This window comes from Moschus berezovskii, chromosome 7 (genome assembly GCF_049115385.1).
Source record: "Moschus berezovskii isolate FMDL1 chromosome 7, NW_MosBer_1.0, whole genome shotgun sequence".
Lineage (NCBI taxonomy): Eukaryota > Metazoa > Chordata > Mammalia > Artiodactyla > Moschidae > Moschus > Moschus berezovskii.
In genome coordinates this window covers 4,087,434-4,108,989 of record NC_142466.1, presented here as the reverse complement: position 1 = coordinate 4,108,989, position 21,556 = coordinate 4,087,434, and the positions used below count along the sequence as shown (strand labels likewise).

The 21,556-nt window shown below is 38.6% G+C and overlaps 1 pseudogene; it reads left to right on the top strand.

The window, feature by feature from the left end:
* The first annotated feature begins 20,031 nt into the window (after window positions 1–20,031).
* Window positions 20,032–20,962, top strand: LOC148777234 (olfactory receptor 4C16-like; annotated as a pseudogene).
* The last annotated feature ends 594 nt before the right edge of the window (window positions 20,963–21,556 follow it).

Sequence of the window (21,556 nt, the reverse complement as noted above, 5' to 3'; positions counted from 1 at the left end):
TCGGTATGATCCCATGAAGAAAACCTCACACGTATGTCACTCCATTAGCAGTCCACACACCTGCCACTTCATGATACTTGTATAGTGCAAGGACTTGCAAATGGCAACATCACTATCATAGGCCATCACATAAGCAGGATGACTTAAGTACTGCCAAAGAAATGTTCCCCAAAGATTTGGATCATGCATTCATTGAATAGGATGGTCTTCTTTTCATGGAGTGAATCTAAGATCAGTTTAGGCATATTCACAGAGGAATAGCAAGTATCAATGAAAGAGAGATAGTCCAGGAAAAAGTACATGGAAGAACTCAGTATTGGACTGACTATGATAGCTACCATGATGAGCACGTTTCCTACACACTGAAGATGTAGATGAAAAAAAAAAAAAAAACACAGCAAATATGATCTTCTGCATCTTTAGATTCTGTCTGTGTCCCACAGGAATAAATTCATTCATGTTCCTAGTCTCCATGTATCTTGTATTATGACTAATTATATTACCTGAAAAAATACTTTCTATCAGCTCAACTGTGAGTTCACTAAGCCTCTGCATGTAATAAAAAGATAAATGGCTTGATTCTATTGAATTACAAATTATTTTCAGTTTTTCTTTTGATACAGGAAAAAAAGTTTCTGATCTCTTAAGTCCTCTCAAGGGTGGAAGTGAATAATGTTTAAAGTTAGATACATGAGGAACTCTGAACACACAGGCAGGGGATTGTCTGTGCACATTTAATCATGTGAGATGCTCAGAATCTAATATGAATTAATAGATCTCTCATATAGTTGCAACCAACCTGAAGTGAAAGGTAGAAAATAGTTGTAAAAGCTATGAATGTAAAGCCAAGTGATTTTCCCTTTATTCTTAGGAAATTGGAAACCATGCAAGGTAACCAATAATGAGAGTATAAGGATGAAGACAGATTTGAAAAAGAGTGAATGTGGATGTTATTCTGGGAATGAACTTTGACTGATCTGTATGAAGTATGCTGAGTTTAAATAGGGAGATAGAAGACACAAAAGATCACTAGACTCAGACTGTTTATAATAATTGACATAATGTGTAACAGAGCATTAGTAATGGGGAAATAATGAAAATATATGGAAGCTACTGTAATAAAATTAACATATTTTTAAATCTAATAACTTTTAAGTAACTAATAAATATACACTCAATGATTGACTTCTATATGCATGATATGATTACAACCTAGGTAAATGGTATTACTTCATCCATAAAACAGATGAGAAAAATCTTATTATATAATAGTAATAATACAATAATAATAATAATAATAGCTAAAGCTAATTGTTAATGGAAGATACTTTGTTATTTAGGCTTGGATGCAATCTCAAAAATGACAGAATGATCTCTGTTCATTTCCAAGGCAAACCATTCAATATTACAGTAATCCAAGCCTATGCCCCAACCAGTAAAGCTGAACAAGCCAAAATTGAATGGTTCTATGAAGACCTACAAGACCTTTTAGAACTAACACCCAAAAAAGATGTCCTTTTCATTATAGGGGACTGGAATACAAAAGTAGGAAGTCAAGAAACACCTGGAGTAACTGGCAAATTTGGCCTTGGAGCAGGGAACGAAGCAGGGAAAATGGTAATAGTGTTTTGCCAAGAGAACACACTGGTCATAGTAAACACCCACTTTCAACAACACAATACAAGACTCTACACATGGACATCACCAGATGGTCAATACCGAAATCAGATTGATTATATTTTTTGCAGCCAAAGATAGAGAAGCTGTATACAGTTAGCAAAAACAAGACCAGGAGCTGACTGTGGCTCAGATGATGAACTCCTTATTGCCAAATTCAGATTTAAATTGAAGAAAGTAGGGAAAACCACTAGACCATTCAGATATGACCTAAATCAAATCCCGTATGATTGTACAGTGGAAGTGAGAAATAGATTTAAGCGACTAGATCTGATAGATAGAGTGCCTGATGAACTACGGAGGGAGGTTAGGAACATTGTACAGGAGACAGGGACAAAGACCATCCCCAAGGAAAAGAAATGTAGAAAGCAAAATGGCTTTGTGAGGAGGCCTTACAAATAGCTGTGAAAAGAAAAGAAGTGAAAAGCAAAGGAGAAAAGGAAGGATATAAGCATCTGAATGCAGAGTTCCAAAGAATAGCAAGAATAAGAAAGCCTTCCTCAGCAATCAATGCAAAGAAATAGAGGAAAAAAACAGAATAGGAAAGACAAGAGATCTCTTCAAGAAAATTAGAGATACCAAAGGAACATTTCATGAAAAGATAGGCTCGATAAAGGACAGAAGTGGTATGGACCTAACAGAAGCAGAAGATATTAAGAAGAGGTGGCAAGAATAAACGGAAGAACTGTACAACAAAGATATTCATGACCAAGATAAACACGATGGTGTGATCACTCACCTAGAGCCAGACATCTTGGAATGTGAAGTCAAGTGGGCCTTAGAAAGCATCACTACAAACAAAGCTAGTGGAGGTGATGGAATTCCAGTTGAGCTATTTCAAATCCTGAAAGATGATGCTGTGAAAGTACTGCACTCAGTATGTCAGCAAATTTGGAAAACTCAGCAGTGGCCACAGGACTAAAAAAGGTCAGTTTTCATTCCAATCCCAAAGAAGGGCAATGCCAAACAATGCTCAAAGTATTGCACAATTGCACTCATATCACACGCTAGTAAAGTTATGCTCAAAATTATCCAAGCCAGGCTTCAGCAATACGTGAACTGTGAACTTCCAGATGTTCAGCTGGGAAAAGAAAAGGCAGAGGCACCAGAGGTCAAATTGCTAACATCCGCTGGATCATGGAAAAAGCAAGAGAGTTCCAGAAAAAAATCTACTTCTGCTTCATTGACTATGCCAAAGCCTTTGACTTTGTGGATCACAATAATCTGTGGAAAATTCTGAAGGAAATGGGAATACCAGACCACCTGACCTGCCTCTTGAGAAACCTGTATGCAGGTTTGGAAGCAACAGTCAGAACTGGACATGGAACAACAGACTGGTTCCAAATAGGAAAAGGAGTATGTCAAGGCTGTATAGTGTCACCCTGCTTATTTAACTTGTATGCAGAGTACATCATGAGGAACACTAGGCTGGAAAAAGCACAATCTGGAATCAAGATTGCCAAGAGAAATATCAATAACCTCAGATATGCAGATGACACCACCCTTATGGCAGAAAGTGAAGAGGAACTGAAAAGCCTCTTGATGAAAGTGAAGGAGGCGAGTGAAAAAATTGGCTTGAAGCTCGACATTCAGAAAACTAAGATCATGGCATCTGATCCCATCACTTCATGGGAAATAGATGGGGAAACAGTGGAAACAGTGTCAGACTTTAATTGTTTGGACTCCAGAATCACTGTGGATGCTGATTGCAGCCATGAAATTAAAAGACACTTACTGTTTGGAAAGAAAGTTATGATCAACCTAGATAGCATAGTAAAAAGCAGAGATGTTACTTTGCCAAACAAGGTCCATCTAGGCAAGACTATAGTTTTTATATTGGTCATGTATGGATGTGAGAGTTGGACTGTGAAGAAAGCTGATCGCCGAAGAATTGATGCTTTTGAACTGTGGTACTGGAGAAGACTCTTGAGAGTCCCTTGGACTGCAAGGAGATCCAACCAGTCCATTCTGGAAATCAATCCTGGATGTTCTTTGGAAGGACTGATGCTAAAGCTGAAACTCCAATACTTTCGCCACCTCATGCGAAGAGTTGAATCACTGGAAAAGACTCTGATGCTGGGAGGGATTGGGGGAAGGAGGAGAAGGGGATGACAGAGAATGAGATGGCTGGATGGTGTCACCGACTCGATGGACATGAGTTTGTGCGAACTCCAGGAGTTGGTGATGGACAGGGAGGCCTGGTATGCTATGATTCATGTGGTCACAAAAGTCGGACTCGACTGAGTGATTGAACTGAACTGAAAAACTTGTAAGGTGGTAATTGCTTACCGTGAATGGTGTCAGATTCCTGATCTTTGAAGATTTGGCCTCAGGACCAGGGACCAGGCTAGACCACGGAAGAACTTTCGTGGAGCAGAGTTTTATTAAAATGAAAAAGGACAGAGAAACCTTCTGACATGGACAACAGAAGAGGGTGGAGAGTGCACCCCTCGCTTTTCTTAGAAGAGGGAATTGCACATTTAGTCAATTAGTTATTCAGTTCAGTTCAGTTCACTTCAGTACATTCGCTCAGTCCTGTCCGACTCTTTGCAACCCCATGAATCACAGCACGCCAGGCCACCCTGTCCATCACCAAATCCCGGAGTTCACTCAAACTTCTGTCCATCGAGTCAGTGATGCCATCCAGCCATCTCATCCTCTATCCTCCCCTTCTCCTCCTGCCCCCAATCGGTCCCAGAATTAGAGTCTTTTCCAGTGAGTCAACTCATCGCATGAGGTGGACAAAGTATTGGAATTTCAGCTTTAGTCCTTCCAATGAACACCCAGGATTGATCTCCTTTAGAATGGACTGGTTGGATCTCTTTGCAGTCCAAGGGACTCTCAAGAGTCTTCTCCAACACCACAGTTAAAAAGCATCAATTCTTTGGTGATCAGCTTTCTTCACAGTCCAATTCTCACATCCATACATGACCACGGGAAAAAACATAGCCTTGACGAGACGGACCTTGGTTGGCAAAGTAATGCCTCTGTTTTTTAATATGCTATCTAGGTTGGTCATAACATTCCTTCCAAAGGGTAAGCGTATTTTAATTTCATGGCTACAATCAGCATCTGCAGTGATTTTGGAGCCCCAAAATTAAAGTCTGACACTGTTTCCACTGTTTCCCCATCTATTTACCATGAAGTGATGGGACCAGATGTCATGATCTTAGTTTTCTGAATGTTGAGCTTCAAGTCGACATTTTCACTCTCCTCTTTCACTTTCATCAAGAAGCCTTTGAGTTCCTCTTCACTTTCTGCCATAAGGGTTGTGTCATCTCCATATCTGAGGTTATTGATATTTCTCCCGGCAATCTTGATTCCAGCTTGTGCTTCTTCCAGCCCAGCGTTCCTCTTGATGTACTCTGCATATAAGTTCAATAAGCAGGGTGAAAATATACAGCCTTGACGTACTCCTTTTCCTATTTGGAACCAGTCTGTTGTTCCATGTCCAGTTCTGACTGTTTGCTTCCAAACCTGCATACAGATTTCTCAATAGACAGTTCAGGTGGTCTTGTATTCCCGTCTCTTTCAGAATGTTCCACATTTTATTGTGATCCACACAATCAAAGGCTTTGGCATAGTCAATGAAGCAGAAATAGATGTTTTACTGAAACTCTCTTGCTTTCTCCATGATCCAGCGGATGTTGGCAATTTGATCTCTGGTGCCTCTGCCTTTTCTAAAACCTGCTTGAACATCTGGGAGTTCACGGTTCACATACTGCTAAAGCCTGGCTTGGCAAATTTTGAGCATGACTTTACTAGCATGTAGTTCAGTTCAGTTCAGTCGCTCAGTCGTGTCCGACTCTCCGTGACCCCATGAATCACAGCACGCCAGGCTTCCCTGTCTATCACCAACTCCCGGAGTTCACCCAAACTCATGTGCACAGAGTCGGTGATGCCATCCAGCCATCTCATTCTCTGTCATCCCCTTCACCTCCCGCCCCCAACCTTTCCCAGCATAAGAGTCTTTTCCAGTGAGTCAACTCGTCGAATGAGGTGGCCAAAGTATTGAAGCTTCAGATTTAGCATCAGTCCTTCCAATGAACACCCAGGATTGATCTCCCTTAGCATGGACTGGTTGGATCTCCTGGCGGTACAAGGGACTCTCAAGAGTCTTCAACACCATAGTTCAAAAGCATCAATTCGTCGGTGATCAGCTTTCTTCACAGTTCAACTCTCACATCCATACATGACCACGGGAAAAACCATAGCCTTGACTGGACGGACTTTGGTTGGCAAAGTAATGTCTCTGCTTTTCAATATATTATCAAGGTTGGTCATAACTTTCCTTTCAAAGAGTAAGCGTCTTTTAATTTCATGGCTGCAGTCAGCATCTGCAGTGATTTTGGAACCCAAAAAAATGAAGTCTGTCACCGTTTCCACTGTTTCCCCATTTATTTCCCATGAAGTGATGGGACCAGATGCCATGATCTTTGTTTTCTGAGATGAGTGTAATTGTGCGGTAGTTTGAGAATTCTTTGGCATTCCCTTTCTTTGGGATTGGAAGGAAGACTGACCTTTTCCAGTCCTGTGGCCACTGCTGAGTTTTCTAAATTTTCTGGCATATTTAGTGCAGCACTTTCACAGCATCATCTTTCAGGATTTGAAATAGTTCAATTGGAATTCCATCACCTCCACTAGCTTTGTTTGTAGTGATGCTCTCTAAGGCCCACTTGACTTCACATTCCAAGATGTCTGGTTCCAGGTGAGTGATCACGCCAAGGTGATTATCTTCGTCATGAAGATATGTTTTGTACAGTTCTTCTGTGTATTCTTGCCACCTCTTCTTAATACCTTCTGCTTCTGTTAGGTCCATACCACTTCTGTCCTTTATCGAGCCCTTCTTTGCATGAAATGTTCCCTTGATATGTCTAATTTTCTTGAAAAGATCTCTTGTTTTTCCTATTTTTTTGTTTTCCTCTATTTCTTTGCATTGATCACTGAGGAAGGCTTTCTTATCTCTCCTAGCTATTCTTTGGAACTCTGCATTCAGATGCTTATATCCTTCCTTTTCTCCTTTGGTTTTCGCTTCTCTTCTTTTCACAGCTATTTGTAAGGCCTTCTCAGGCAGACATTTTGCTTTTTTGCATTTCTTTTCCGTGGGGATGGTTATTACAGTAAGTCAAAAGAATGTCTCAAGGCTGTAAAAATCTTACTAAACACACTCACACAATTTATATTTTAACATGACAGTATTAGAACTAACAATAGAAAGATCTTACCAGACCCACTCCCATAATATACATTTTAAGATAGCAAGATTAGACAGAAGGTTCTTGATGAGGAGAAACATGTCTTCCAACAAGATACATTGTTATACTTACTAAGATATATTCCTAAATAAATTCCCTTACAATTATACAATGGGAGTGACAAATAGATTCAAGAGATCTGACAGACAGAGTGCGTGAAGATCTATGGAGAGAGGCTCCTGACATTGTACAGGAGACAGGGATCAAGACCATCTGCATGAAAAGGAAATGTAAAAAGGCAAAATGGTTGTCTGAAGAGGCCTTACAAATAGCTGTGAAAAAGAAGAGAGGTGAAAGACAAAAGAGAAAAAGAAAGATACACCCATTTGAATGCAGTGTTCCAAAGAATAGCAAGGAGCGATAAGAAAGCTTTCCTCAGTGATCAATGCAATGAAATAGAGGAAAACAATAGAATGGGAAAGACTAGAGATCTCTTGAAGAAAATTAGTGATACCAAGGGAATATTTCATGCAAAGATGGGCTCAATAAAGAACAGAAATGGTATGGACCTAAGAGAAGCAGAAGATATTAAGAAGAGGTGGCAAGAATACACAGAAGACCAGATAATAACAATTGTGTGATCACTCACCTAGAGCCAGATATCCTGGAATTCGAAGTAAGTGGGCCTTAGGAAGCATGACTATGAACAAAGCTAATGGAGGTGATGGAAATCCAGTTGAGCTGTTTCAAATCCTGAAAGATGATGCTGTGAAAGTGCTGCACTCAATATACCAGGAAATTTGGAAAAGTCAGCAGCAGTCATGGGGTTGGAAAAGGTAAGTTTTCATTCCAATCCCAATGAGAGGCAATGCCAAAGAATGCTCAAACTACCACACTATTGCCCTTATCTCACACACTATTAAAGTAATGCTCAAAATTCTCCAAGCCAGGCTTCAGCAGTTCATGAACTGTGAACTTCGAAATGTTCAAGCTGGTTTTAGAAAAGGCAGAGGAACCAGAGAACAAATTGCCAACATTCACTGGATCATCGAAAAAGTGAAAGAGTTCCAGAAAAACATATGCTTCTGCTTTATTGACTATGCCAAATCCTTTGACTATGTGAATCACAATAAACTGTGATAAATTATGAAAAAAAATGAGAATGCTAGACCACCTGACCTGCCTCCTGAGATATCTGTATGTAGGTCAGGAAGCAATAGTTAGAACTGGACATGGAACAACAGACTGATTAAAATCAGAAAAGGAGTATATCAAGGCTGTATATTGTCACCTTGCTTATTTAACTTATATGAAGATTACATCATGAAAAATGCTGGACTGGATGAAGCACTAACTGGAATCAAGGTTTCTGGGAGAAATATCAATAACCTCAGATATGCAGATGACACCACCCTTATGGCAGAAAGTGAAGAGGAACTAAAAATCCTCTTGATGAAAGTGAAAGAGGAGAGAGAAAAAGTTGGCTTAAAGCTCAACATTCAGCAAACAAAGATCCAGGCATCTGGCCCCATCACTTCAAGGCAAATAGAATGGGAAACAATTGAAACAGTGACAGACTTTATTTTCTTGGCTTCAAAATCACTGCAGATGGTAATTGCAGCCATGAAATTAAAAGACACTTTCTCCTTGGAAGAAAATTTTTGACCAACCTAGACAGCATATTGAAAAGCAGAGACATTACTTGGCCAACAAAGGTCCATCTAGTCAAAGCTATGGTTTTTCCAGTGGTCATGTATGGATGTGAGAGTTGGACTATAAGGAAAGCTAAGTGCCGAAGAATTGATGCTTTTAAACTGTGGTGTTGGAAAAGACTCTTGGCAGTCCCTTCGACTGCAAGGAGATCCAACCAGTCCATCCTAAAGGAGATCAGTCCTGGGTTTTCATTGTAAGGACTGATGTTGAAACTGCAAAAATTTGGCCACCTGATTCGAAGTACTGACTCATTGGAAAAGACTCTGATGCTGGGAAAGATTGAAGGCGGGAGGAGATGGGGACAAGAGAGGTTGAGATGATTGTATGGCATCACCGACTCAATGGACATTAGTTAGGATAAACTCCAGGAGTTGGTAATGGCCAGGGAGACCTGTTGTCCTGCAGTTCATGGGGTCACAAAGAGTCTGACATGACTGAGCAAAACTGAAGAAAACTGAAGACAATTAGGAAAAAAAAAATAGTTTGTCCTTTCCTCCTTGAGAGCTCCAGACCCGTTTCTCCTTGTGGATCCCAGACTTCTTGTCAACTTACTTAGGAATTGACTCTCAGTGGTTACTACTATCATTTTTATGTTTATTTTACACATTGGGAAATAGAATTGTAGAGCAGGTCCCCATCCCAAATCAGGCAGCTAAAAAGAGCAGAGCTGAGATTAGTTTAGACTATGCTTTTTTTTTTTTTTCCTTCAAATTCTTAGTTCAAGTTCTATGTCATTATTATAATAGAAAATGTTGAATTAGTAAATTTATTTTAATATGACTGAAATGCTCATATTTATCTTAATATTACTTCAGAGACTGTATATATATAAAGCTATTTCATCAGAGCCTATGAACAGACTCTGAGACATTCACACACAGTATAATTTACCAGAATCCCCAAATATTAAGAACTATGCGTCACTGGTTTCTAGAGAAGGAAATAGCAACCCACTCCAGTATTCTTGCTGGGAAAATCCCATGGACAGAGGAGCCTGGCAGGATACAGTGCATGGGGTTACAAAGAGGCGAACATAACTGAGCCACTAAGCATGGACCCACTGCTTTCATTGAGGGTCCATTTTATCTTTCTCTTTTCACATGTTTTTCTTCCATCCACGATTTCCCTATCATGGCCCCACAGACTCTTCAGAAATATGTTGAAATGATGATCCCATTGGTTGAGCATATTAGTTTGGGAATCAGAAAAATCAGATTAGAATCTTGCCGCTTCCTACTTGCAACTTTTTAATCTGAAATGTATTTCTTATCAACTTACATTATTATTTTTTCTAATATCGAGCGAGAAGAGTAATCCACCTCACAGGCTGCTTTGAGATCTGATTGAAGAAACATTCAGGAAACAGCACACTGCTGTGGATACACACAAGACCTTCACCTGTTTTTATGACTATGCACCCAGGATTAGGAAGAATTGACAGTTTTGGAAATAATAGAGAAAAACATGTAATCATGCATGAAACAGAGGAAGAATCATCTCCAGTTTCAGGGAAGGCTGGCATGCTACAGTCCATGGGGTCACAAAGAGTCTGAGACGACTGAGCAATTGAACAAAAACACCAACTATTTGCTGACATCACTTGTGGAAGAGATTATTCAAGTCCTATCGAAAGGTACTGGCAAACTTGTGAAAACACAACTGACAAAAATATGTATAAGTTTACCTTTGGACTTTATATTTTTTTAATCTATGTCTGTCTTACTTTAGTACACTTTAAATTATTGTAGCTTTTGGTAAGTTCAGTTTACAAATAAGAGTTTTCCAAATGTGTTCTTAATTTGTCAAGACTGGCTCTTTGGCGTTCCTTTCAGAACTTAGGAATTTTAGGTTCACTCTTTTTTTACCAAAAAAAAAAAACACAAAAAGGCTGTTAGTATCTTAACAGACATTGCTTTGAATCTGCAGGTCATTCTGGGCAGTGTTGTTAATTTTTGTTTAGTCGCTAACTCATGTCTGGCTCTTTTGTGACCCCATGGACTGTAGCCCGCTTGGCTTCTCTTTCCATGGATTTCCCAAGCAAGAATACTGGAGTGGGCTGCCATTTCTTCCTCCAGGGAATCTTCCTGACTCAAGGATTGAACCTGCACCTCCTATACTGGCATGTGGATTCTTTACCACTGAGCCACCAGGGAATCTTTTAACCCATAAATATGGGATATCTTTCTGTTTATAAATCTTTAACTTCCTTAAAAATATTTCACAGTTTACAGTGCAAAAATCTTCACACACATGGTTAAATTCTTTTTTCTTTTTTTGAGCATATGAAAATGGTTATTTATTTTTTTTTAGTACAATAGTTTTTAAACTTGCTATTTTATATTGGAGCATAGTTGATTAACAGTGTTGCTAGTTTCAGGTATACCACAAAGTTTCTCAGTTACACATAAGCAAATACCCTTTATCAAATCCTTTTCCCATTTAGGCTACTATGGAATATTGAACAGAGTTCCCTTTGAAATAGGAAGGTCCTTGTTTTTTTTTTTTTTTTCCTCTATTTTTAAATTTTTTAAATTTTTAAAACATTTTTATTTTTATTGGAGGCTAATTATTTTACAATATTATATTGGTTGGTTTTGCCATACATTGAAATGAATCCACCCCAGGTGTACATGAGTTCCCCCTCCTGAACCCCCTCCCACCTCCCTTCTCCCCTTATACTCCCTCTGGGTCATCCCTGTGCACCAGCCCCGAGTATCCTGTAACATGCATCGACCCTGAACTGGCGATTCGTTTCACATATGATAATATATATTGATATATCAATGCCATTCTCCCAAACTATCCCACCCTCACCCTCTCCCACAGAGTCCCAAAGACTCTTCTATACATCTGTGTCTCTTCTGCTGTCTCGTATACAGGGTTATCATTTGCATCTTTCTAAATTCCATATATGCGTTAGTATATTGAATTGGTGTTTTTCTTTTTGGCTTACTTCACTCTGTATAATAGGCTCTAGTTTCATCCACCTCATTAGAACTGGTTCAAATGCATTCTTTTTAATGGCTTAGTAATACTCCATTGTGCATATGTACCAAAGCTTTCTTATCCATTCGTCTGCAGATGGACATCTAGGTTGCTTCCATGTCCTGGCTATTATAAACAGTGCTGCAATGAACAGTGGAGTACATGTGTCTCTTTCAATTCTGGCTTTAATGTAGAAGAATGTCTATCTTTCAATGTTTACACTGGAACAAAGGGCTTTCCATAGCATCGTTACAGTAGTGTTCTGTATCTGCCTTGATATGTGACCACATAAAACAAGTGTTAGAGTTTCATTGTATTCACATTGCTATCCATTGTCCTTATAACTAGAAGAAACTGCTTTAGTATTTGTTACAAGGCAGATTTGAAAAGTTAAAGTGTTGTTCACTCAGTGGTATCTGATACTTTGTGAACCCATGGACTGTAGCTAGCTAGGCTTCTCTGTCCATGAAATTCTCCAGGCAAGAATACTGGAAGGAGGAGCCATTCCCTTCTCCATGGGATCTTCCTGACCTAGGGATCAAACCCTGGTCTCTCACACTGCAGCCAGATTTTTCACCACTGAGCCACCAGAGAAGCTCAAAACAGGTGTGGTGGTGTTACAAATTCCCTCAACTTATAATTGTGTGGAAATGTCTTTATATCCTCATCATTTAAAAAAAATTATTGAGGTATAGTTGATGTACAATATTGTGTGTTTCCAGTGTACAACAGAGTGACTTATAATTTAAACTATTTTATTCTATTTATAGCTATTATAGGATATTGACTATACTCCATGTATATTATAAAATATTCTTGTAGTTTTTGTTTTTTTATACTGTTGGTACCTCTTCATCCCCTACCCCTAACTTGCCCTTGTCTTTTTCCTCTCCCCACTGATAATCACTTTATCTGGATCTGTAAGTCTATTTTTTTCCCCTGTTATATTCAGTAATTAGTTTATTTTTAGTTTTTGCATATAGGTGCTTTCATACTGTGTTTGTCTCTCTGTCTGACTTACTTCACTTAGTGTAGTATTCTTTAAGTCCACCCATGTTGTAACAAATGGCAAGATTTTGTTATCTTCATGGCTGAGTAATGTTCCTATATATATATAAAGCAGATATGACAATTGAAGAGACTGTACCTATCTGAATTAGTGTTCTCATCTTTTTCGGACAAGTACTAGAGTGCAATTTCTGAGCCATGTCTGTGTGTGCTTAGTTACTCAGTCATACTTGACTCTCTGCATCCCTATGGAAACCCACCAGGCTCCTCTGTCCATGGAAATTTCCAGGCAAGAATACTGGCATGGATTGCCATTTCCTCCTCCAGGAGATATTCCTGACCCAGGGATCAGAACCCATACTCCTGTGTCTCTGTCATTGGCAGGTGGATTTTTCACCACTATACCCTTCTGAGCTGTTTTCCATAGTGATGGCACCAATTTAACTTCCCATCAGTGTACAATTGTTCCCTCTTCTCCACATCCTTGCCTACAATTTGTGTCTGTGTACTTTTTAATGATAGCCATCTCGAGATGTGTGAGATAATACCTCACTGTGGTTTAATTTGACAAAACAATTTTGAGAAATAACAGAGCTGAAAGTTTCAACTTTCAAGATTTCAGACTATTTCAAAGCTACAGTAATCAAAACAAGGAACAATAGCAGACACAGAGGTCAATGTAACAAAACAGGGAGCCCAGAATTAAGGCTACACACTATGGCCCATTAATCTGTTATCTTAAAAGTGGTAAGAATATGCAGTGGAGAAGACATCCTCTTCATTAAATGATGCTAAAATAATTAAAAGCATCACTACGAACAAAGCTAGTGGAGGTGATGGAATTCCAGTTGAGCTATTTCAAATCTTGAAAGATGATGCTGTGAAAGTGCTGCACTCAATATGCCAACAGATTTGGAAAATTCAGTAGTGGCCACAGGACTGGAAGAGGTCAGTATTCATTCCAATCCCAAAGAAAGGCAATGCCAAAGAATGCTCAAACTACGGCACAATTGCACTATTCTCACACACTAGTAAAGTCATGCTCAAAAATCTCCAGGCCGGGCTTCAGGAATATGTGAACTGTGAACTCCCAGATGTTCAAGCAGGTTTTAGAAAAAGCAGAGGCATCAGAGATCAAATTGCCAACATCCGATGGATCATGGAGAAAGCAAAAGAGTTCCAGAAAAACATCTATTTCTGCCTCATTGACTATGCCAAAGGCTTTGACTGTGTGGATCACAACAAACTGTGGAAATTTCTGAAAGAGATGGGAATACCCGACCACCTGACCTGCCTCTTGAGAAACCTGTATTCAGGTCAGGAAGCAACAGTTAGAGCTGGTCATGGAACAACAGACTGGTTCCAAATAGGAAAAGGAGTATGTCAAGGCTGTATATTGTCACCTTGCTTATTTAACTTATATGCAGAGTACATCATGAGGAACGCTGGGCTGAAAGAAGCACAAGGTGGAATCAAGATTGCCAGGAGCAATATCAATAACCTCAGATATGCAGATGATACTACCCTTATGGCAGAAAGTGAAGAGAAACTAAAAAGCCTCTTGATGAAAGTGAAAGAGGAGAGTGAAAAGGTTGGCTTGAAGCTCAACATTCCGAAAATAAAGATCATGGCATCTGGTCCCATCACTTCATGGGAAATAGATGGGGAAACAGTGGAAACGGTGTCAGACTTTATTTTGGGGGGCTCCAAAATCACTGCAGATGCTGATTGCAGCCATGAAATTAAAAGATGCTTACTCCTTGGGAGGAAAGTTATGACCAACCTTGATAGTATATTAAAAAGCAGAGACATTACTTTGCCAACCAAGGTCCGTCTAGTCAAGGCTATGGTTTTTCCCGTGGTCATGTTTGGATGTGAGAGTTGAACTGTGAAGAAAGCTGATCGCCGAAGAATTGATGCTTTTGAACTGTGGTGTTGGAGAAGACTCTTGAGAGTCCCTTAGACTGCAGGGAGATCCAACCAGTCCATTCTAAAAGAGATTAATCTTGGGTGTTCATTGGAAGGAGTGATGCTAAAGCTGAAACTGCAATATTTTGGCCACCTCATGCGACGAGTTGACTCACTGGAAAAGACTCTGATGCTGGGAAAGGTTGGGGGCGGGAGGAGAAGGGGACGACAGAGATTGAGATGGCTGGATGGCATCACCGACTCTGTGGACATGAGTTTGAGTGTACTCCGGGAGTTGGTGATGGACAGGGAGGCCTGGCATGCTGTGATTCATGGGGTTGCAAAGAGTCGGACACGACTGAGTGACTGAACTGAACTGAACTCTACTGAACTGAAAAGAATTACAAAGCTACATCTAAAAGAATTAAATTGAAATATTTTCTAACTCCATTTATTTTTAAAGGTATACTCAAAATGGATTAAAGACCTGAATATAAGACTAAAACCCATAAAACTCCTGAAAGGAAGAATAGGCAGAACACTCTATGACATAAATCATAGCAATATTTTTAAATCAGATTTATTCTGGTTCCTAAAGCAAAGAAAACAAAAATAAACAAATAGATCATAATTAAAAGTATTTTCACAGCAATGGAAGCTATCAAGAAGACGAAAAGATCATCTGAGCAGGAGAAAATATTTGCCAATAATATGTTTGATAAGGAGTTAATATCCAAAATACCTACATAGCTCATATAATTAAAAAAAAAAAAAAAAAGATTCAAATTGAAAGAAGACCTAATAGAAATTTTTCCAAAGAAGGCATGAAGTTGGTCAAGAGGCACTTATAAAGATGCTCAAAGTTTTTAATCTTTAAAGTAATGCAAATTATATCCTCTTCTTTTTTAAAAGACACTGCTTTATGTATTAAAATCTTGCTTGGAATTTTTTTCATTTAATCGTTTGACTATATTGTCTTTGTTCAATCAGTCACATCAGACTCTTTGCAACCCTATTGACTGCAGCACACCACACTTCCTTGTCCATTATCTCCCAGAGTTTGCTCAAATTCATGTCCATTGAGTCTGTGATGCTATCTAAATATCTCATTTCATTGACTATATTACACCACACTTTTCTGTTCTGCTAAGTTTCTTACACCAGGAGGGATAATTTAGGTTCTAGTTGGTAGCAGATGTTTCTGGATGACCAACTATTTATTTTTTTTAGTGTTTTTTTTGTTTTATTTTTTATTTTTTTATTGGAGGCTAATTATTTTACAATATTATATTGGTTGGTTTTGCCATACATTGACATTTACCAATTATTTTAATGAATAACTATTTTTATTCTTTTTTTTAACCTGCTCTCTCTACCATTCATGTGTTTTATTTGTCTGTTTCCCTGTTAATGTTGTTCAGTGTGAAGCACCTAAGAATTCCAAATCCTTGTTTCTATGTGATTAATGAAATTGAGAACAATTTACGTGTTTTCCTAATAAGCTAAATAGATAGATGAAAGTTGCTTATTCCACATGAGATGTTTCTGACTAGCACAGTGGGGAAAACTTTACGGAGAACACTCTCTATGATGCCAATAACTTACGTCACTATTTCTTAAAATATTCCCCCTGGAATTCAGACAAGAGTGTGTTTTTTCACTGCTCTCTGAAAAGGTTGCTATCAAAAAGATGGTCTGAATAGACACTTATTCAGTGTCTTCTAACAGGTAAGTGAAAAACATTTTCAATCTTTTACTCAGAGAGGCATCATTACAAAATTAGCCATCATAATTTTCTAATACACTTCCATATTTATTTTGAATACACTTTTTACCACATAACTCTGAGTAGGAAATAGAAGTTTTTTTTTTTTTTTTATTTTAAGATTTACTGTTAAAATAAGAAATAAATAAAATGAACACAAATGTTGAGGAAAAATGATGTTATGAACTCAATAAATCTTGACATGTTAAAACTCATTATTGTAATGAAATAATAGAAGAATGTATTCATGTGTTATTGTTTTTATTACAAATTCTAGAGATGGCAGAGTGTAAGAAATTTCATACATAATGTTGATGTAAGGTAGTGTGACAAGATTCATCCTCACTAGGAGCTAGAGGTACTAGAAAGTTTGAAGAGATTATGTCAGAAATCAGACAAAAGGTTCGTGGAGACAGTGACCTTCACATAGCCTTGGGAGAACGCAACTTTTCCATCACCATGTGACAACTTTCCACAGAATATCTTATATCACAATATAGAATCATCACTCCTTATATTCTCCCAAAATAACATCATAGGTTTATGTTCGGGTCCTTTAATGGACTGGGACCTGGTGGTGCAGAGACGACGATAAGAAAGTGAAAGAGAGAGAGAAAGAGGCTGATATTCTCTAGTTTACGCAGAAAACCAATAAAGTCCTTGGCACAGGACTTGCATCTCCGACGAAGGCACTGGACGCCCTCTCGAGGGGAAGTGAAGGCACAGGGCACCTTCTAGAGAGAGTCTTAGAAGCCCAGGCAGGAAAGTGGGCAAGACGGGTCTCTATGCTCTAAGGAATCGGCCAAGGAGAGAGGAAGAGAGAAAGAAAGAAAGACACAGGGAACCAAGCTCTGTTGGAGCAAATGTACTTTAATGATTTCTCTGTGAGTATATAAAGGCTGTGGTACAAGAAATTTCTTTCAACAATGATAAAGATCAGAAAACCAAATGCACAGTAACCATTACCAAGGGAACCAGGGGTCACAAGGTCAGGAGACAAACCATATCTCAAGAATGAAGATTGAGAATAAGCAGTTTTGTTATAAAGAGAATATTTACTAAAGGAGACTCAAGCCTGTCTCACACAATGACCTTAGTTCCTGGGAACAGCGTTCTGTTCCGCTTAAAAACAAACAAAGGACGTGTGAGAAACAGTATGCAGGAATCCTCCTGTTAAACATTCCCTGACAATTCCCCCTTATTTATTTATGATATTTGTAAAAAGAATTCTGACCATTAGAGTTTGTTTAGTTTTAACACTCTTGGCATGAAGGCAACGGTAGATGACAAATACAATTGTTAAGACAATCACCAAAATTACAGTTTTAGATCCGATGCTGTGAGTAATGCTTTGAAACCATCTATGTGGGTCTAGCGCAGATAATTGATCAGCTAGTTGTTCAGCTAAAGTTTTCAAATTAGTGGAAAAGTGGAGATTATTAGAAAAGGTTTCAAATACTTTTTTAAATAATTGTACATTTCGAGAGGCATTATCGTGTATGTTTTGTAAATGAAATTTGATTTGTTCCTAGTTGTAGGCGTTATTATTGAAATGAATAGGTGTAACACAAAATTGAGTAGAATTCCAATCACATTTTAGTATCACCTTTTTTTAAACATATGTCAATTGATCTCCAACCCATTTGATGCCTGTTTTTAGTTCCTGTATTTTCTCTTGAATATCTTCATCAATATGAGCTTGAGTGGCCCACATAGTATGGGCATTTTTAGTCCAATTTTGAATAAAAGTATGTGTTTGAATTGAGGTTTATAAAGCAACATCAGTGACAGCAGCAGTGGTGCAAATAGCTATTAATCTCAAAATGCCAAATATCAGCCATCCAGTGAATCATTTAGATCGCTGGAGCAATTTAGTACGTAAGTGGGAAGCAAGTCCAGCCGTGGGACCTTCCCAGGGCCACTGGAGATTTATTGGTAACCACAGATTATGTTGAGATCGGAGAATCAAAAGGGAGTCATTTCTCAAGGAAATAGAGGAGTTAAGAATAGTATATAATTTACAATTTATGAAAGTTACAGAACGTAAAGTCTTATTGAATTACAAATTTCCTATAGCTATTACAAAAGGAAATGGAAGATAATCTTGTACAAAATATGATTGATTATAGTGAGAGAAATAATTGCTATGGCTATGATTAGTCCTTGTGAAATGTCCAGTTCAAGTCCAATGTTCCTTGGTCCTTGCAGCAAGTTTCCAGATGTCCCATTGTTTAGGCCCAATATGTTTATCAAGAATGATTCGAGGACAAGTGTAGGCCATTCCACCGTCAAGCCATCCAAGAAGTCTTTTGTCATGGTAATGCTTCACTGTAGTACTAGTAACTTTCTATGCCAAGGTCCGTCTAGTCAAGGCTATGGTTTTTCCAGTGGTCATGTATGGATGTGAGAGTTGGACTGTAAAGAAAGCTGATCGCTGAAGAATGGATGCTTTTGAACTGTGGTGTTGAAGAAGACTCTTAAAGCTCCTTGGACTGCAAGGAGATCCAACCAGTCCATTCTAAAGGAGATCAGCCCTGGGTGTTTACTGGAAGTACTGATGCTAAAGCTGAAACTCGAATACTTTGGCCACCTCATGCGAGGAGTTGACTCACTGGAAAATACTCTGATGCTGGGAGGGATTGGGGGCAGAAGGAGAAGGGGACGACAGAGAATGAGATGGCTGGATGGCATCACTCACTCGATGGACGTGAGTTTGAGAGAACTCCGGGAGGTGGTGTTGGACAGGGAGGCCTGGCGTGCTGTGATTCATGGGGTCGCAAAGAGTCAGACATGACTGAGTGACTTAACTGAACTAAACTGCAGATTTTCAGATACTTGAACAATACAGACTCTCCTGGGAATAAAACCATGATTGGATCCTATATCAACCACCTGATGACACACAACTATCTCCCCAAATTACTCCAGATCTAAGATGTTTAAGAGAAAAATACTAACTTTTGAGTAATAACCCACCATCCTCCATTTAGTACGGTAACTTCAGGAATTCTGAGTATTCTAAACGGTGGTTTTTAGAAGTTGGGAAAAAAGATAAACTGGGATATTTGAGATAATGGCATATGGAATAACATTTATTTCTGATCATTAGTAGACAGAATATCACCTTCAAGATGATAACAGCAGATGATTTAAAGGGCATGTTTCCTTTTTCATTGCTCAAGCTGTAATAACTGGAACAAGAGTGCAAGGAAGAGGTGGAACATATTAAATATATATACATAGATATATATGATTATTTTATCTCTATGTATATCAATTATGTGATACATAAGTTTTTGTGTGTGATGGTTTTAACAGAGTGAAAGGTGTAGTGTGACTTTATATTTATATCATGAACCTCCAATAGTAGTCATGTATATCCTAAATCCCAAGTGATATATCATCAAAAACATGTGCTGTAAAATTTTTGAATATGACAAACAAATGAAAGAAATAACAAAGACTTATCTTTTAACTATGCATTCAACACATTGGAAAATTTAGTCAATAATGATATTAAATTTAGCAAGCTTTCTAAAAAACAAACTTATAGAAAATTATTACTTTCAGAAGCTTATTTGAAACTCATAGTAAACCTTTGCAGCGGTCATTAAAAATTATCACACAAAGTGTTAGCATGAGTTAGTTATTAAGAAATCACAGGTACAATGGCCCCCAAAAGCAATATTCCATAACAACATGTAACATCCTATGAATTATTCCCTTATTTTTTGCAGATTAATCATTTCACACTCATGTCTTCTCCTCTTTCATGAAATCATGCCGCTGAAAAATAATGTGACTGAGATTATTCTGCTTGGGTTCACACAAGATCCTGTCAGGAAGAAAACAGTGTTTGTCATTTTCTTGGTTCTCTACTTGGGGATATTTCTGGGTAACCTGCTGATTATTGTTACCATCAAGACCAGCTTAGCACTTGGGAGTCCAGTGTACTTCTTCCTTTTCTACTTATCCTTATCTGATGCCTGCTTCTCTAATTCCATAGCTCCTAGAATGATTGCTGATGCCCTTTTGAAGAAGACCACTATCTCTTTCAGTGAGTGCATGATCCAAGTCTTTGCATTCCACTTCTTTGGCTGCCTGGAGATCTTCATCCTTGTCCTCATGACTGTTGACCACTATGTGGCCATCTGTAAGTCTCTACACTATACAACCATCATGAGTCATTGAGTCTGTGGTGTACTAATATCCCTGGCCTGGGTGGGGTCCTGTGTGCATTCATCAGCTCAGATTTTTCTAGCCTTGAGTCTGCCTTTCTGTGGTCCAAATGGAACTTACCACTACTTCTGTGACTTACAGTCTTTGTTACAACTTGCCTGTACAGACACCTATGTGACCAACCTACTGTTGGTGTCCAACAGTGGGGCCATCTGTACAGTGAGTTTTGTCTTGCTGATGTTCTCCTATGCTATCATCTTGCATTCTCTGAGAAACCAGTGCTGAGGGGAGGAAAAACGTCCTCTCCATCTTCATCTCCCATATTATGGTGGTCAATTTTTCCTTTGGTCCTTGCATATTTATATACACACGCTCTGCCACCACCTTCTCCACAAATAAGATGATAGCTGTGCTTTATACAATTGGAACACCTTTCTTCAACCCTTTGATTTATACCCTGAGGAATGCAGAAGTGAAAAATGCCACGAGGATGCTATGGAGGAAGAAGTTAATTTCAGATGACAAAAAATGAATAGAAATTTCAAAATGTATTCATTGTTTGAACTGACCTAGAAAAAGTCCATAGAGACCATTCTCTTCTAATTGTGAGGCTAGTATAATTCTGTCTTAGTGTGTGACAGCCACTGCCTTTAAGATTGAAAAGGAGTGTTCACACATATACTTGTTAGTGTTGAGTCAATCTTATGTAGAGGAAGAGAGGACACTAGGTATAAGCAGGCTTTAAAGCCCAGTAGCTTAGATGCTGTGTATCTGTATCTCTCACTTGCCTGGTATTAATATTTATGTGGTTTTCACCTAATGTGTTCCCCACCCTTCATCACCTTGCCATCTATTATTTTGTTCCTATGTAAACTTGCCCTATATTCTTATAAACACAACTTAGTAACTTTTTGTTTTCTCAACATTTTATTAAAAGTTTCTGTTTCATCATATCTATTTAATCCCCTTCAACTTATTTTTTTTTCCTGATTAATAGTTCAGTTCAGTTCAGTCTCTCAGTCGTGACTGACCCTTAGCGACCCCATGAATCACAGCACGCCAAGCCTCCCTGTCCATCACCAACTCCTGGAGTTAGATTTGAATAATTGCAGAAGCTTCATGTAGT